This window comes from Antechinus flavipes, chromosome X, assembly GCF_016432865.1.
Source record: "Antechinus flavipes isolate AdamAnt ecotype Samford, QLD, Australia chromosome X, AdamAnt_v2, whole genome shotgun sequence".
NCBI lineage: Eukaryota > Metazoa > Chordata > Mammalia > Dasyuromorphia > Dasyuridae > Antechinus > Antechinus flavipes.
Genome location: NC_067404.1, coordinates 81107524 through 81126338, shown reverse-complemented (window position 1 = coordinate 81126338; position 18815 = coordinate 81107524). Strand labels below are relative to the sequence as shown.

Sequence of the window (18815 nt, the reverse complement as noted above, 5' to 3'; positions counted from 1 at the left end):
AGCAAAATGTCCCCTTAGCCCCAGATGTGACAACGATCTAGTTTTGTGACCGGTGAACCATTTTATCAGAGAAGTCACATAATGTAATTTCATCAATCGTGTCCACCGTAGTTACCGAAACGGGAGCTAGGCTTGTTCTTAGCCAAGGAATAGTGGCTGACAAGCTGGCTGTTTTACTTCAGCCGAAAGTGCCAGAGAACCTGCTCTGTGCCAGGTGGGCCGGTACCATAGGAAGGCAGACCCCGAGCGGGCCGGACACCCCGGCCTTGAGAAGCTTCCGTTCTGCTGAGAACGATTAGAAGTAAACCGTGAATTCACATTTGTCCTTGTCAGCCCTTCCCCATTTCCCCTTCCCCTGCCCCTCCTCCTTTCTGCCTTCTCTGTGTGGCTGGCGCCATCTTGCTCCCTGGCACCTAAGCCCAAGCCTTCCCATCCATCTCCACTCTTCCCCCTGCCCTCCATCACCCATAGCTAGGTAGGTGCCAGGGACCATTAGTTCCCCCGCCCTGAGTGGCCTTTGTCTTTATCCCTACTCTTCACGGCAGGATGATGGCCATAGCTCCTTGCCACGTCTTCCTATCCCTGTATCCCTAGTCTCTCCTTTCTCCGGCCTTCCTCCATTTACCCTAGTGATCATCCCGGCACGTCTCCTGCTCACAGCCCTTCAATGACTCGTACCCTCCACTTCCTGACAAACGAGACAGAGCCTGGGTTGTCATCTGCCCCACATCGGCGGGCTGGCTCTGTGCCCCCACACCGCAGTGTCCTAATGTCCCGAAACTCTGGGCCTTTGGCTTCGGTGGTGACCAAACTCTTTGGTTAATCGAGAAATCTGGACTCTGTGACTTAGCCTCAGCCTGAACGATGTTGCTGATCCTGTTCCCCAACGTCCCACTGGGGAGACCCTGTGAATCTGGCTTTCCAACCTTTCCGCCGTGCCTTTGGGCGAGGTGGGCCCTCACCTGGGAGGAAATCCCCCTGCTCTATTCTGATCTTCCTTTTTTTGCTCCTTTGCGACTCAGGTGACCTTTTCTTCCCAAATCCATCTCTCCTCCCTCTCCTGCCAAGATGCCGGGCTTCCCTAGCTGGCCACTTCTATCCACTGCAGCATTTGGGGGTGTCCTTGGGATTCTCGTTGCCCCTCCCTCTCCCCCAATAAGTTGAGTCAGTTTGGAACCATAAGGCTTACAGAGTGCTTTCTTTATTCCCACACAGGAAATAGGTAATGCAAGCATTATTATCTCTACTTTAAAGATGAGGAAACTGAGGCACATTATGGTTAAATGACTTGATCAAGTTTATACAACTAATGCATATCCACTGCAGACTTCAAACTCAGGTGTCTTCTGACTTCCTGCCAAGTGCCATTCCCTTACATATAAAACTATCATCAACTATTTATGAAATGCCTACTATGTGCCAGGCACTGGGGATGCAAAAAGAAACTAAAGGGGCAGCTAGGAGGCACAGTAGATAGAGCACCGGCCCTGAAGTCAGGAGGACCTGAGTTCAAATCTGATCTCATTTAACATTTAACACTTCTAACCTCAATTGCCTCAGCAAAAATAAAAATAAAATAAAGTCAAAAAAAAAAAAAAAAAAAAGACCGCCCCTGCCCTCAAGAAGCTTACGATCTAATGAAAGGGATGAGTCCTAAATACATGCAAAGCAAGCGGTAGACGGGGGAAATAGGAAAGAAAGAACAGGGAAGGCCCTGGAACGAAAAAGGGACGGGAAAGACTTCCTGTAGGAGGTGGGATTTTAGATGGGACTTGAAGCCAGAGAAGTCAACACAGTGGAGGTGGGTGCCCATTCCAGGCCTGGGGGACAGCCAGAGAAAATGTCCAGAGCTGAGAGCTGGAGGGGCTTGTCTGTGGAACAAATATCACTGGCCATAGGAGGACGTGGTGAGGAGTATGGTGTAATAAGGGAGGCCACGAAGGGCTTTGAATGCCCAAATGACTGTTTTGTATTTGTTCCCGGGGGCAATAAGGAGCCAGAGTGGTGGTGGGTGGGTGGGTGCCTTTGCTTTAGGAAAATCACTTCAGTGACTGAACGGAGGATAGATTGGGGTGGGGAGAGAGCTCCCAGCAGTCACTGCAATAGTCCAGACAGAAGCAGATGAGGGTCTGCACTTGGCCAGGGGCAGTGGTGGAGGAGAGAAGGAAGGGTGTTTGATGGATATCACAGGAGAGGCTTTGGCAACACATTGAATGTGTGGCTTAGAGGGAGGAGTCCAGGATGACCCTAGGGGGGCAAGCTGGAGAACTGGGAGGATGCTGTGGCCTTCCATAGCATTAGGGATGCTGGGAGGAAGAGAGGGTTTAGGGACATATGAGGGTAAGATGTCCGAAAGGCCGTCGGACACGTGAAATTGGGGGTCAGCGGAGGGTTTGGGGTGGGCTGGGTCGATGTGACGATCGTTGGCATCGAGAGAGCCGTTACATCCACGGGACCTGGTGAGCTCAGCTAGTGAAGCAGGATAGAGGGAGAAGGGCAGAGGGCCCAAGACAGGACCCTGGGGGATGCCATCTTTAGAGGGTGGGATCTAGAGGGAGAGCCAGCAAAAGGGACAGAGAGATGGGGGGGGAGAACTAGGAAAGGGAGGTAAGCCATAAATCTTGAGAGAAGAGCGAATCGAGCTGGAGAGGGCACGCACGGTGTCAGAGGCCGCAGAGAGGCCCAAAAGAATGAGGACAGGAGGAGGCCGTTGGATTTGGTAACTAGGAGGGCACCGAGAGCTTTGGAAGGCCCCTATGGCAGGCTGCCTCTGTGACTGTGACTGAGAAGAGATACCGAGGCAAGGTGATGTTTAGTGGGGCTGGAAGGATCAGGGGAGGCTGTTGAAGCTTCTTTTTGGGGGGAAGACATGGGCCTCTTTGTGGGCAGTGGGGAAGCAGCCAGAAGAGAGGGAAGATCGAAGCTGAGTGGGAAGGGGGGATGCCGGAGAAGGCGATCTGCTGCAGGAACCGGGCCACACGTGCGTGGTGACTGGGCCTTGCTCAGAAGTGAGGCCGCATCTTCACAGGAGCAAAGGAGCAGACAGTGGGGCGAGGCGCCCGAGGGAGAGGGGAGGACACGGAGCCCACGGTGAACGTCCGCCGATTTTGTCTGTGAAATGCGAGGCAGAGTTCTCCACAGACAGGGTCGGGGTTGAGAGGGAGCCTTGGGAGGTTTGGGGAGAGATGGGAAGCTTGGGGACAGCTGCTGCCGAGAGCACGGCCGGGCAAGCCTCTGCGGAGTGAGAGGAAGGGACTGCGAGGGGGCAGAAATGGTGTTACTGGGGGATATTGAGGCTGAAGGCTCCGGGCGGAGGCCTGAAGTGGCAGCTATGAGGAAGGCCCCCTTTTTCAAAGGCCCGGATGCAGGGGGATGGAGTGGAGCTCCAGAATGGCTGGTACAGCAGGAAGCAAGGGACAAACTAGGGAATGACCCTGGGAGGTAGCTGGGAGCCAGATTGCAGAAGCCCCACATGCCACAGGCAGCAGTTTGGGTTTTTCCCCTCCAAGGGGCAGTAAAGAGCCACGGGAGGTTTTATGCGTGTGTATGTGTGTGCTCTGGGTGTAGGAGAGAGGGAGAAAGAGAAAGAGGGAGAGAGACAGAGAGCTAGAAATGGAGAGACACAGAGAGAAAGAGGAGCAGAGAGACAGAGACAGGGGAGGGGGCAGAGAGACACAGAGAGAAGTAGAGACACAGACAGAGAGAGAGGTAGAGACAGAGACACACAGAGGAACAGAGAGATAGACACAGACACAGACAAAGGAACAGAGAGAGCAAGCCGGTGAGCGTCAGATCTGTGTTTTAGGAAGATCATTTGGGTGAGGGCAGACATTGAAGAAAGGGAGACCGCTGTACAAAGGAAACCTGGCCCCCGACGCCTTAGAGCGAACCCCCAGACAAGTGAGTTTTCCCCGAAGCCCTGCTGGCCTTGCCAGGCTTTGGCACTGTGGGCCGGGCCGCCCCACGGGCACCCGGGGGGCCCCACTCAGGCTGCGGGCGGCTGCCTTTCCTGGCCAAAGAAAACGTCAAGGGAGGCCGATTGGAGCTCCAAGGAATTGACTTTCCCATGTAAGCGCGCTAAAGCGAGTTGGAAAAGGGGAATTGTGCCCATGAGGAGAAAAAGAAGCTCTTTCCCATACCGGGAGTCGAACCCGGGCCGCCTGGGTGAAAACCAGGAATCCTAACCGCTAGACCATATGGGAAGTTGCTGAGTGGGTGTGTCGTCACTGCTCTTTTAAAGAAACACTTCCTGTCTGGCTCCCGTCTCCCTGGCCCCGCCATTCGGCTCTGCTATCCGCCCGGCTCTTTGTTCTGGATTTCTCTGCCTCTGCCTCAGTGTCCCTTCTGAAGCTCCCTGGCGCTGTTTATGTAAAGAATGGAGGGGGCACAGGAGCTGGCCTCAGAGCGCCACGGGAGCTGCCTTCTTTTGTTTGATGACTATTTTAGCGAGAGCCTCTCGCAGGCGAGAGCCCCGGGAGGCAAAGCTGGCGCTCTCCACACTGGCATCTGTCAGGGCACCCCGAGCCCGGCACGGCGCCCCATCTGGCCTGATGCTGCCGACCTGGAGGACCCAGCAGCCTCCTTCCGAGCCGCGCTTCTGCTTGAGAAGCCCTCACACTGATCTAGGGACACAGAGAGGGCGAGAGACAGAGAGAGCCAGAAAAAGAGAGACAGAAAAACAGAGACAGGGAGACACACACACACAGACACAGACGCAGAAAAACAGAAAAAGACAGAGAGACGGGGACAGAAAAACAGAAAACGAGAGACAGACAGACAAGGAGATAGAGACAAAAGGACAGAGACGGAGAGAGACAGAGAGGGAGAGAAAGAAACAAGCAGACACAGAGACAGAGAGAGACAAAGAGAGAGATGGAGACAGAAAAAAAGAAACAGAGACAGAGAGACAGAAAAAAGAGACAGGTGGACACAAAGGCAGAGACAGAGAGAGAGACAGAGACAAAGAAAGAGACACATATAGAGACAAAAGATAGACACAGAAACAGAGAGACAGACATACAGAGATTGAGACAAAGACAAAATAGAGAGGGACAGCAGAGAGCAAGAGAGAAGAGCAAAGTGAAAGACAGAGAGAGAGACAAAGAGAGGGACAGAGAGACAGAGACAGAGACAGAGACAGAGATAGAGATACATAGAGAGGCAGAGGGAAAGAGAGACAAAGACAAAGATAGGTAGTCAGTGAGACAGAGATGGAGAGAGATGGAGAGAAAGAAACAGGCAGACAGAAAAACAGAAACACATAGAGATGGAAACAGAGAGAAACAGAGACAAAGACAGAGACAGAGACACATAGAGACAGATGGAGACAGAAAAAGAAACAGACAAAAAGAGAGATAGAGACAAAGAGAGACAGAAAAACAGAGACAGGGAGACACACACACAGACACAGAAAAAGACAGAGAGACAGGGACAGAAAAACAGAAAACGAGAGACAGACAGACACGGAGATAGAGACAAAAGGACAGAGACAGAGAGAGACAGAGAGGGAGAGAAAGAAACAAGCAGACACAGAGACAGAGAGAGACAAAGAGAGAGATGGAGACAGAAAAAAAGAAACAGATAGAGACAGAGAGACAGAAAAAAGAGACAGGTGGACACAAAGGCAGAGACAGAGAGAGAGACAGAGACAAAGAAAGAGACACATATAGAGACAAAAGATAGAAAGACACAGAAACAAAGAGAGAGACAGACATACAGAGATTGAGACAAAGACAAAATAGAGAGGGAGAGCAGAGAGAGAGCAAGAGAGACACACACAGAGAGAGATAGAGACAAAGAGAGACAGAAAAACAGAGACAGAGAGACACACACAGACTCAGATGCAGAAAAACAGAGAAAGACAGAGAGACAGGGACAGAAAAACAGAAAACGAGAGACAGACAGACACGGAGATAGAGACAAAAGGACAGACAGAGAGGGAGAGAAAGAAACAAGCAGACACTGAGACAGAGAGAGAAAGAGAGATGGAGACAGAAAAAAAGAAACAGAGATAGAAACAGTCAGAGAGACAGAAAAAAGAGTCAGGTGGACACAGAGACAGACACACACACACACACACACACAGAGAAAGAGAGAGAGAGACAAAGAGAGAGAGACAGAGACATGGAGAGAAAAACAGAGACAGAGAGAAACATACAGAGACAAAAGATAGAAAGACACAGAAACAGAGAGAGACAGACATACAGAGATTGAGACAAAGACAAAAATAGAGAGGGAGAGCAGAGAGAGAGCAAGAGAGACACACACACAGAGATAGAGACAAAGAGAGACAGAAAGACAGACAGATACACATAAAAAGACAAATACACAGAGACAAAGAGAGATGGGAAGGGACAAAGAGACAGAAACAGACACAGAGACAGATGACAGAGGAACAGACAGATGGAGACAAAGAGAGACAGAGAGGGAGAGGAAGAGCAGAGTGAAAGACAGAGAGAGAAAGAAAGAGAAGGACAGATATAGAGACAGGGAGAGCGGAGATAGAAACAGACAAATACAGGAACAGAGAGACACACAGAGACAGACAGAAGGAAAGAGAGACAAAGACAGAAAGATCGAGTCAGTGAAACAGGTGGAGAGAGACAGAGACAGAGAAAAAAGAGGAAGAAGTGGAAAGACTCGGAGACAGAAAGAAAGGAAGAGCAGAGTGAAAGACAGAGAGAGAGACAAAGAGAGGGACAGAGAGAGAGAGATACAGAGACAGAGATAGAGTTACACAGAGAGACAAAGGGAAAGAGAGACAAAGACAAAGATAGGTAGTCAGTGAGACAGAGATGGAGAGAGATGGAGAGAAAGAAATAGACAGACAGAAAAACAGAAACACACAGAGATGGAAACAAAGAGAAACAGAGACAAAGACAGAGACAAAGACACAGAGACAGATGGAGACAGAAAAAGAAACAGCCAAAAAAGATTTAAAGATACAGGCAGAGACAACACAGAGAGATAAAGATAGAGAAAGGGAAATAGAGATAGACACACACAGAGAGAGACAGACAGGAGAGACAAAGACAAAAAGATAGGTAGAGTCAGTGAGTCAGAGATGGAGAGAGAGAAACAGAGAGAGACAGAGAGAGAGAGAGGTGGAAAGACACAAAGAAAAAACAGGGAGAAGGAAAGGGAGAGAGGAGAGCACAGTGAAAGAGAAATAGAGAAAGAAAGAAAGGGACAGAGAGCCAAAGATAGGGACAGAGACAGAGACAGAGGGAAAGAGACAAAGACAGGAAAAAAGGTACAGTCAGTGAAACAGAGATGGAGAGAGACATAGAGAAAAAGAGAGAGAGAGAGAGAGAGAGAGAGAGAGAGAGAGAGAGAGAGAGAAAGAGACAGAGGGAGAGGAGACAGGTAGACACAGAGACAGAGAGAAACAGACACATACAGAGAAAGATGGAGACAAAAAAGAAACAGAGACACAGAGAGACAGAAAAAAGAGATAGGCACAGAGACAGAGACAGAGAGAGACAGAGACACCTAAAGACACAAAGAAAGGCATAGAAACAGAGACTGAGACAAAGACAAACAGAAGGAGAGCAGAGAGAGAGCAAGAGATAAAAGAGAGACAGAAATAGAGACAGAGAGGCAGACTGAAAAACATACAGAAAGTCAGACAGATACACATAAAGAGACACACAGAGACAGAGAAAGAGAGAGACAAAGAGAAACAAAGATAGAAACACAGAAAGACAGAGAGAGGAACAGACAGAGACAGAGAGAGAGAGAGAGAGAGGGAGAGGGAAAGCGGAGTGCAAAACAGAAAGAGAAGGTCAGAGAGAGACACAGAGAGACAGACAGACTGCAAGACACAGATACACATAGAGACAGACACATATGGAGAGAGAGAGAGAGAGAGAGAGAGAGAGAGAGAGAGAGAGAGAGAGAGAGAGAGAAAGGGAGAGAGGGAGAGAGGGAGGGAGGGGGGAGAAGGAGGGAGGCAGGAATATACAGAGATTGAGACAGACAAAGGGAAAGGGAAAGCAGACAGAGAGACAGAAAGAAAGGGACAGAGGGAAAGAAAAAAGTAGAGCAGATGGTGAGATACAGAGAGACAGAGACAAAGAAAGACAAAGAGAGACAGAATGACAGAGAGAAAGAGGAACAGACAGATGGAGACAAATAGAGACAGAGAGGAGAGGGAAAGCGGAGTGAGAGACAGAAAGAGAAGGTCAGAGAGAGACACAGAGAGACAGAAAGAGACAGACTGAAAGACAGAAAGACATACACAGAGAGACCGACACATATAGAGACAGAATGACAAAGAGAGACAGAGGCACAGAGATGGAGACAGAGATGGAGAGACAGAGAGGGAGAGGGAAAGCAGAGAGAGGGAGGAAAAGCAGAGAGAGACAGAAAGAGAGGGACAGAAGGAAAGACAGGCAGAAAAATAGTGAGTGAGACAGATAGAGAGAGATAGAAAAAGAGAGATAGAGGTGAATAGACAGAGACAGAGAAAGAGAGACTGAAAGAAAGACACAGAGAGACAGATACACATGTATAGAGGCAGAATGACAGCGAGAGGAACAGAGATGGAGACAAAGAGACAGAGAGAGAGGGAAAGCAGAAAGACAGACAGAAAGCTAGTCAGTGGGACAGAGATGGACGGAGACAGAGGGAGAGAGAAAAAGAGAAATAGAGAGAGAAAAGTTAGAGACAGAGGGGGTGAGCGAGAGGGAGAGGGAGAGGGAGAATAGGCTGGAGAATGCCCCCTTTGGCTGCTAGGCGGCCCCAGCCTCTGCCCTTCCTCCTGCCTTCCAGTCCCTCCCCCCTCCTCCAGTTCCCCCTGGCCACATGGTCAGCATCCATCATCATATCTGGGGGAGTGGCTGGGAGGCAGCTTTCCAGAACTTGGGAGGGGGGGATGGTAGGGGGAGGATGCCCCAGGAGAAATGCACTGTGTTCACAGGGTTATTCTGGAATCCCACTAGGTGGGGCAGACGTGGGCTTAGCTTCCCACTGACCCCCCCAACTCTGGGGCCCCCACCCCCATTACACTCGGGCACCCCCCAAGGCCACGACAGAACTCCTCTCTGCGCCGGGTTAGTGACGGGCTGTGGCCCTGTGGGAGCCCACCAGGCACCGCTCAGCCAGGCCAGCATCAATTGAGCACCCCCTCTGAGCCAAACCCTGGGTGCGGAGTGCGGGGGCTACAGGGAAGAACCCAGCCTCAACTTCCCCTCCTGTCGAGGAGTCCCCAAGGCTTGGGACAAGGATCAGGCTCTCCGGAAGGCACCGGGGGTGCTGCAGTGGGCGGAGAGCGGGGGAGACCCCAGGTCACAAGTCAGCTCCCTTATCAGCTGGGGGCCGGCCCAAGTGGCTGAGCTCTGTTTGCCCGAGTCCCCCTCCCCCGGTTAAACGAGGCTGAGGACCCACCTCGTGGGGTGGCCGGTGTTTGGAAGGCGCCGAGCCGCTGCCCGGCACCAAGTGGCTGCTTAATAAATGCCCGTTTCCTTCCTCCAAAAGAAACCCGAAGTAACTCAATCCGAGGGAGGGGGAGGAGGGAGGCCGGGCTCGGGGGGCTGGGAGCTCGGCCCCCTGAGGTGGAGGTGAGGAGGGGTTACACTCTCCGCGTGGGAGCAGCCCGTTCAGAGGCAGGACTTGGGCCGGACTGGGCGCAGCGCGGCGGGGAGGTAACGGCCAGCACCGGGCGAGCGGGCCGCTGAAGGGTCGGGGGAGAGCGGCCCAAGGCGGGAGGAAGCCGCCCCGTTTCCCTAGTAGGAGTCACATGGTCCGCTCCGTACTTAGGGAAAATCGTCGCGCAGCAGCAGCCGCGTGCGGCACGGGCCGGGAGGGCTGAGAGCCCAGAGGCTGCCCGGCCGCTGGGAGGCGGCCATCCGCTCGACCGGGACGGGACGCAGGCCTGAGCCCAGGGGGCAGCTGGGTGGGCAGGGAAAGCCGGGCCGAGCTCCCCCCCACCCCCACCCAAAGGCTGGTCCCACTAGAGGTGAGGGAAGGCACGGCCAGGCTGGGAGAGCCCGGGGATGCCGGGAGAAGAGGGAGACGTTGGGGTGGGGGAGAGCGGGAGTTCCGTTTGGGCCGGGGGAGTTCGAGGCGGCTCTCCGCCGTTGTGGCCGAGTCGCGCTTGGTGGGTGATGTGGGCCTGGAGCTCAGGAGAGAGACTGGGGCTGGATATGTCACCGATTCCAACTTACCTGCCCTTGGGACTTGGGGAAGCGGGCGGGGCCGATGGGGGGCTGGGCGCCTGCCGGGCTCTAAGCAGCCCCCCGCCCCAGGTTGGGAAGTGGGGAGGAGCCGTGGGTGGGGAGCGGGGTACCTAACTCGCTTTTCCTGCGGGTCCCTGGGTGTTTAGCATTTCTTGGCCCCAAAGCACTATGCAAATGTCAGCTTTTACTTTTATGATCCCCGGCAGTGTGGGCCAGCCTCAGAGTGGGGAAGGTGTAGCCTGGCTCTGGGACCTTGGGTCCTGGGTGGCCCTGGGATGGCCGCCTTTACCTGGAGACCAGAGATGCTCTGTGGCATTGCTCCCTCCAGGAACCTCCCACCAAATCAGCCAGGGAACAGCCTGCACTTATTCAGCATCTAGGTACTACCAGAGCAAACACAGCACCCAGTTCTCACCCAGCCTCATCTTTGGGTATATACCATCGGTTCACAGGAACCAGGAGAGCAAATGCTGAAGTAATTGGGGGGGGGGGCGGGGAAGGAAAAGTTCCAACTGGAAAGATTTCTTGGGGGGGAGAGGAAAAGTTCCTGCTGGAAAGGCTTCTTGGGGGGGAAAGTAAAAGTTCCTACTGGAAAGGCTTCTTGGGGGGGAGAGGAAAAGTTTCTACTGGAAAGGCTTCTTGGGAGGGAGAGGAAAAGTTTCTACTGAAAAGGCTTCTTGGGGGGGAGTTCCTATTGGAAAGGCTTCTTGGGAGGGAGAGGAAAAGTTCCTACTGGAAAGGCTTCTTGAGGAGGAGAGGAAAAGTTCCTACTGGAAAGGCTTCTTGGGGGGGGTTTACTATTGGAAAGGCTTCTTGGGGGTGGGAAAAGGAAAAGTTCTTACTGGAAAGGCTTCTTGGGGAGGAGAGGAAAAGTTCCTACTGAAAAGGCTTCTTGGGGGGGAGTTCCTATTGGAAAGGCTTCTTGGGAGGGAGAGGAAAAGTTCCTACTGGAAAGGCTTCTTGAGGAGGAGAGGAAAAGTTCCTACTGGAAAGGCTTCTTCGGGGGGGGGGTTCCTATTGGAAAGGCTTCTTGGGGGTGGAAAAGGAAAAGTTCTTACTGGAAAGGCTTCTTGGGGGGGAGAGTAAAAGTTCCTATTGGAAAGGCTTCTTGGGGGGGAGAGGAAAAGTTCCTACTGGAAAGGCTTCTTGGGGGGGAGAGTAAAAGTTCCTACTGGAAAGGCTTCTTGGGGGGGAGAGGAAAAGTTTCTACTAGAAAGGCTTCTTGGGGAGGAGAGGAAAAGTTCCTACTGAAAAGGCTTCTTGGGGGGGAGTTCCTATTGGAAAAGCTTCTTGGGGGGGGGGAAGAGGAAAAGTTCCTACTGGAAAGGCTTCTTGGAGAGGAAAAGTTCTTACTGAAAAGGCTTCTTGGGAGGGAGAGTATAAGTTCCTACTGGAAAGGCTTCTTGGGAGGGAGAGGAAAAGTTTCTACTAGAAAGGCTTCTTGGGGAGGAGAGGAAAAGTTCCTACTGAAAAGGCTTCTTGGGGGGGAATTCCTATTGGAAAGGCTTCTTGGGAGGGAGAGGAAAAGTTCCTACTGGAAAGGCTTCTTGGGGGGGAGAGTAAAAGTTCCTACTGGAAAGGCTTCTTGGGAGGGAGAGGAAAAGTTCCTACTGGAAAGGCTTTGGGGGGGGGGAAGGAAAAGTTACAACTGGAAAGGTTGGAAAGGCTTCTTGTGGAGACTGGCTTGGACAAAAGCGTGGAGGCCAGAGAGTGGGGTTGTGTCGGGGAGCTGCAAAGAGGAAGAGGGTGGTCAGAATAGAGTAGGGGTGAGTTTGGAAAGGGCTTATTTAAAGCCCTGAGACCTTGTAGTTTACACTTGAGTGACAATTGGCTACAAAGCCAGGCTTCAATGAGTGCCCTCACCAACAACAGTTGTTAAAAAGTCTACGGCTAATTGTTAAGGGTTAATTGCTAATTGGCCAACTGGAGGCACCTCTCTAAATTCAACTTCCCTGAGGGAACAAATGTTTCTGGGTCTGCTGGAGTCAAACATTTAGGGGGAAGTTGGTTGCTCTGTCCCGGTAGAACTAGTTCCTTGCTCTCAGTCTCTTTTCCTCCTCTGTAAAATGGGGGTAATCTTACTTGGGCTACCCAGGGTTGTGGTTAGGGAAAAGCTGTGTAAATTGTAAAGGAGTCTGAATCTGAAGGGGCAACAAAGAGTGGAGGAGGGGCAGGAATGTGGTGGTTGGGGAAGGGGGCCGAGATTGGCTGGCTGGAGCTTGAACGGGAAACTCCCTTGGCCTTGTCATTTAAGCTGGACACACTTGGCCAACAGGTGCTTGGCTAAATTGTGCACTCCCATCGTGCCTCACCTTCTATGGAAAAGCTGCCTCTGAGAGAGCAGGCTCCATAGTGCATTGCTATTCTCATTATAGGAGGAGCCTGGCCCAAGATGGGGAGGGGGCGTATTATCTCTGGTGTTTGTTGTCACAACAGAGAGTTCTAAGTTAAGCTGTCCCTTAGGGCGCAACTCTGGAACTGTTCCATCTCTAGGTCCTTTTATACTCTTAAGAAATTATTGGGGACTGCTTCTTCCTCCTTCCCCCAGAGCTTTGGTTTATGTGGCTTATATTTATCCGTATTTATTTTATTGGAAATTACAGAGTCTTAATATTATTGTGAAGTGTTTTGGCCTTGTAGACTCCCAGAAAGGGTCTTAGGGACCCCCAGAGGCTCTGGAACCACACTTTGTGAACCATTACCTTAGGGTATAGCACATCATCCATCCATCTGTCCATCCCTCTGTCAGTCCATCCGTTCTTTACAAAGTGGTTCAAGTCAGAATATGTCAAGCACTGTACTGGGCACTAGGGACCAGACAAAGACAAATAAAACCTCTGCCCTGCCCTTGTGGAGCCTGCAGTCTAACAGGAGGGCCCAACATGAAGCTATCTAACAAATATAATTATGTAATGAGTGGTTATGATCGGAAAGATGGGAAACTTTGGGGACGGTCTCATTGAAGCGACACCTTGAAGGATAGAGAGCATTTCTAAAGAGAGGGATGGGGAAAAGGAGGAGGAAGAAGGAGGAGTTGGAAGCACAAAGGAATAGCTTGGGCAAAGGATGAGAAATGAAATTAGGATGGACCAAGGTGTTTGAGGCGGGGAAGGGAAGATATGAGATCACATGGAGGGGGCGCCATGTTTTGGGGGGAGGCTTTGAATGCCAGCTTGAGTTTTGCAAAGTGGGTGCTAAGAAGGAAGCCTTCAAAAAGCTCTCTTTGGGACCAGGGGAATTACCCTCCTCCAGTGGGAGGAGCCCCCTCCAGATTGGGGGGGGGGGGCTGGTTTAGAACTTTTTACTCTTAGTTTTCAGGTTCTCTGGTCGGGGTCTTGGCCCTGCTTGTTGGCAGCCCGGTAACTCCTTTTTTAATTTATTTTATTTTATTTTATTTTATTTTTTTAATTTTTTACAAAATATGCATATTTTATACAAAAACACATATATACATACATATATGCAAAATACAAAATAAAAATTACAAAATATGCACATTGCAAATAGAGAAACTCAAACAATAGAATCTCTGTTCCAATTTTTTTTTTCCCCTCCCTCCCTCCACCCCCTCCCCTAGATGGCAAGCAGTCCTTTATATGTTGGATATGTTGCAGTATATCCTAGATACAATATATGTTTGCAGAACCGAACAGTTCTTTTGTTGCACAGGGAGAATTGGATTCAGAAGGTAGAAATAACCCGGGAAGAAAAACAAAAATGCAGATAGTTCACATTCGTTTCCCAGTGTTCTTTCTTTGGGTGTAGCTGCTTTTGTCCGTCATTTATCAATTGAAACTCAGGTCTCTTTGTCAAAGAAATCCACTTCCATCAAAATATGTCCTCATACAATATCGTTGTCGAAGTGTATAATGATCTCCTGGTTCTGCTCATTTCACTTAGCATCAGTTCATGTAAGTCTCTCCAGTCCTCTCTGTATTCATCCTGCTGGTCATTTCTTACAGAACAATAATATTCCATAACATTCATATACCACAATTTCCGGTAACTCCTTTTTGAAGTCATCTAATAACGAGGCCCTTGTGCTGTTGTAATCAAAAGCTGAACAGATTAATTAGTAAAAGCGGGTACTAGCTAAGAAATTCAGAGGCAGCAGCACACTCACTGGTGTGGTTCAAGCCAGCCACAGCCACCTAGGCTCTTCCCAACTTCCCCCAGGGGACAAATGGTTGCCAGTCCAGCCCGTTCCTACCCCACAGTCCCAGCAGCCCCAGACTAGCCTACGGAAGTCCGCAATGCCCGGCTAGCAACAGTCTGGAGGGACTTTCTCTAGCAGAGCAGGAATTTTGCCTCTCGAGGAAGTCAAATCTGCCCTGGGTGATGTTTCTCAGCTGAAATCCAGAATGGACTCCTAGATGCCGAGATCCTAGATCCCGGGGCTCCGATGATGCAGAAGCACATCCGCCATTCTCAAGTCCGCCACGGCTCTGGCATTGCCGTCAAACCCTTCCGGTGTCTGGGGGAGTGGGGAACGGCAGAGCCCTAGCCCTCTCGGCTCTCGGCAGCAGGTGGCCGTGGCCTCCGCTGGCCTTCTCACTCAGGTGGCCTTCAGCCTGCCTTTCTTTTTTATTCTCTCTTTCAGTTTCCTTCTTGAAAATCCACCTGCTACGCAATCACCCGTATGGTAATTACCTGTCCTGGCCACCACACATCTCAGGAAAAAAGGAGTACCTGAAATCTTGCCAGTCCATCAGCTCGTTGGCCAGGTGAGGATGCTCAGGTGGAAGTTGGCGTATCATCTCGGCTCAACTCTGCTTGCTTCTTGGGGAGCCTTCTGCCGGGCTCCCCTTGAGCCCCCTCTTCTTACCCACAATGCCTGCTCGGAACATTCTCCTCCCTCCTCAGGTTCTCCAGCCCCCCTCCCCCATGTCCTGCCTGACAATTCTCAGCAATATCCCCCCATTCTCTCTTACTTTCCTCCCCAAGTCTCAGAGAAAGAGGTATCATCAAACACTGGAACCTAGGTCAGTGCCGTCAGTGACCAGTCTTGACTCCAGAGATGGGAGGCGGAGGAGGTGGAGGACATCTAATGTGACCTCCGACTCCAGCTCCGAGATGTCATGAAGTGGTTCTCCTTGCTCTCGGTATTCACTGAGGCAGCTATTTCCTTGAACTCCTTCAATCGCACAGCTGCTGGAGAGGAGGCAGTTATTGGGAAGTGACAGCAATGTAAAAAATCAATAAAACTTTTCTTCAAAAAAGAAAGAAATGGGGGTAGCTAGGTGGCACAGTGGCTAGAGCACCAGCCCTGAAGTCAGGAGGACCTGAGTTCAAATCTGGCCTCAGACCCTTAACGCTTCCTGGCTGTGTGACCCTGAACAAGTCACCTAACCCCAGTTGCCTCAGCCAAAAAAGAAAAATAGAAGGAAAGGAAAGGAAAGAAAAAGAAAAAGAAAAGGAAAGATGTTTTTAGCTCCCCACTGCCAAACCTCATCCCTTGACCTGCTTCTTAGGTCCTATTCTCTGGCCCCTCCTCCAGAACCTTGCTCCCTTCGGGAGGAGGGGGGAGCGTGTAGGCTTTCACATCTGTAATCTTTCAAGCTTCTGCCCAAAGAAGGACATGGTTGTTTAACATCCTCCAGCAACATTTGCTGGTTCAGAAGGAGCACATAAGGACGATTGTGTGTGTGTCGGGGTCACTGAGGGTTGGCCTGGGCTTGGGGATTAGCAGGGTTTTAGTAACTGAAGGATAAGGGGGCAAAGGATTCTGGGGGAAGGAAACAGTACCTTGTTTAACTGGTTACCTGTAGGCTCACAAGTATCAAAGGAGGAAGAAAGTGAGTGGGAGAACAGGAAGGGATGGGGGAACCAAAGGCTGAGGTGAAGACAGGGTAGATTCAGGAGTAATCTGTGATGGTGACAGGTCATTCAAAGAAGGGGTAATTGCAGAGTTCAGGATTTTGCAGGTGAAGAGATTCTCAAGCTGGGAGCAGGCCTGAGAAGTGACTACTCCTGAGACAGAGGAGATATGGAGGATCAGCTGGGAGGCCTGGGTGCTTGAAAGGGGACAGAGCAGGAGGGTAGAGGCGGGCTAGTGGAGGGGGGGACTGTGAGTCAGTGAGCTAGAAGTAATTAAAGAAAGGAGAGTTGGCGACCTGGAGGCTGGTGTCCGAGGCCCCCGAGCAGCTGATCCGACTAATAGGAAGAGATGGCGTGAACCTCAGAATAGGAGTTTGCCGAGTGGTGATGGCCACGAGGAACGTGGGAGATGCTACCTTCCTCTCCGGGCCCAAGTCTCACCAGCATAAGGGAAGCAGCAGCCGGTGCTAAAGAGGGTGATAAAGGATGAGGGACCTTCTGGAGAAAGGCAGAAGATGGAGGGCGGGTCCTCCAATCAAGAGCAGTCTCCTCCAGCGGAGGAGAGCATCTGAATTACAGGTTAATCAGTCAATAATCATTTATGAAGTGCTAACTATGGGCCGGGCACTGTGCTGAGCTCTAGGGATTCTGTCCTCAAGGTCCTGTCCTCAAGGAGCTCGCATTTTAATTGGGGAGGGGGGAAAGGGGAGAGAAGTACACCATGGACATATATAGTGTAGATAGCAAGCAATTTCAAAAAGTAGGTACTAGTACTAGGAGTAGAAAGCTGGAAGATTTAGGAGGAACAGATAAGGAGGGACATTCCAGGTATAAGGAACAGATAAGGAGGGACGACATTCCAGGTATGGGAGACAGCTGGGACAAAGGCCTGAAATCAGGAGACAGAGTAGTTTGGGAACAGCAAGTACGCCAATATGGCCAAGTGGTAGAGTGTATGGAAGGGAAGTAAAGTATAAGGAAACTAGGAAAGTGGGGAGGGGCCAAAATCATCAACATTTTCAAATGGGGAGGGGCCAGAATCATCAACATTTTAAAATGTATGTTAAGATATATTTAACATTCATATTACTAACAAAAATTATAAGGAAAAGATAGAAAAATAAATTCCATACGATATAACTACAAAACGTGTCACATATCTGGGACTTATATAAATACAGTTATAAAACAATCATTCCAAAAATGAAGGAAGCGCTAAATAATTGGAGCGTCTATTGTGCATGGCTAGGCAGTACCCAGAGATGAAAAAGTGATGAAACTACCCCAATTGATCTACGGATTTAGTGCTATGTTAAAGAAAACACTGAGATTTTACTAGATAAAATAAAAACAAAATTTACGTGGAGAAGCGAAAGGCCGAGAATTTCAGGGAACAGAATACCTCCTCAAACCCAGAATGGTGGAAGCCTGATCATAACAGCTTTCAAAGTAAAACTGTTTGAGACTACCATGAAAAATAGAAGACGAGATCAGGAGAAAAGACTAGAGAAGCCGGCCTAGATGAAGAACTGATGAACAGTCATCACAGTCTGATGAACAGACTGTGTTCACAGAACTGAAGAACAGTCGCACAGGTGTGAAGAAACCCCAGAGCACAAACTATGGAGGGGAAGATTTCTTCACAAACTGGAAAGCTATGCGATGGGAAACTACTTTAGCCCACCAGCTTTCACTGTCTCATAGACCTAAGGATGTGGGTCTATGACCCGCATCTGTCCATTTCAGCTTGCGTCTCCTCTGAGATGCTCTGTGCTTAGACAGGCTTTCTTTTTATCTGTGGGTGTCCGCCTGCATCTTCATTTTCAGAAGGAATCATTAAGATGCATTTGCATTGAAGATTGGCGGGGCTTTAGGTGATCTGTGACTCGCTCTGCACCTCCTAGTGCCTGATATCCAGAGTTGGTCTAGTTCTGCCTTTTCTAGAAATCCTGCACAATTCTTTTGCTTGGAGGAAAGTTGCCTCTTTGAGCAGGCCCTTCTTCAGCTGATCTTGAGCTGCCATCGCTTCCAGCTAAGCCGGGCTGCTGGCCTCCCTAAGTGTTTCTTTATCTGGGGTACAGCATTGCTTTTGCTAAGCCTGGTATTCAAACCTATCGCCCCTTCTCTCCATTTGCCTGCTCTTGGGTTATGAAGAGCTAAAGGAAATCTTTCTGGGCTACTTTCTCAATGGAGTCTGCCAAAGCCCTGAAAGTATTGGAGTATTAGAAACGATACCCATAGTCCTTTACCAGGCATCCCAAGACCAACTTCTGCTCTTCCAGTAATACCCTTCACACTGGACAGTTTGCTGTCCCCCTCACGTTGCCTACTTTAGCTCCTGCTGATCTGACCCTGCCCTGGCCAGACATAGGACGCAGTTCACTGCTTCCCATGTTCTCAAAGCTGGAAGCACGATCTTCACCAGACTAAAAGAAGTCCTTTCTACCCTTTTGGGTTCTATTTGAATTCTACTTATCGATTTGTCTACTTGTAATTACTTATAATATTTATAATTACTTCTATCTACTCATAATTACTTATATTTATATATTTATAATTACTTCTGCTACTTATAATTACTTATTTTTATACATTTATAATTCTACTTATAATTACTTATATTTATAGATTTATAATACTTGTAATTATTTCTATCTACTTATAATTATTGATATTTATAATACTTATAATTGCTTATAGTTATATATTTATAATTATTTCTATCTACTTATAATTACTTATATTTATATATTTATGATACTTGTAATTACTTCTATCTACTTATAATTATTTATATTTATAATACTTACAATTACATTA

General features: G+C 49.6%; 1 long non-coding RNA gene and 1 other non-coding gene across 2 annotated transcripts in view; one reads left to right on the top strand and one right to left on the bottom strand.

The window, feature by feature from the left end:
* LOC127542839 (uncharacterized) overlaps positions 1–18506 on the top strand; it is a 105849-nt gene extending 87343 nt beyond the window's left edge. The window contains exon 3 of the long non-coding RNA XR_007948820.1: positions 14779–18506. This is a non-coding gene — a long non-coding RNA (uncharacterized LOC127542839). The remainder of the gene's footprint in view (positions 1–14778) is intronic.
* TRNAE-UUC (transfer RNA glutamic acid (anticodon UUC)) lies at positions 4131–4202 on the bottom strand. The gene has a single exon. It is a non-coding gene; the product is annotated as a tRNA-Glu (tRNA).
* Positions 18507–18815: the final 309 nt, after the last annotated feature.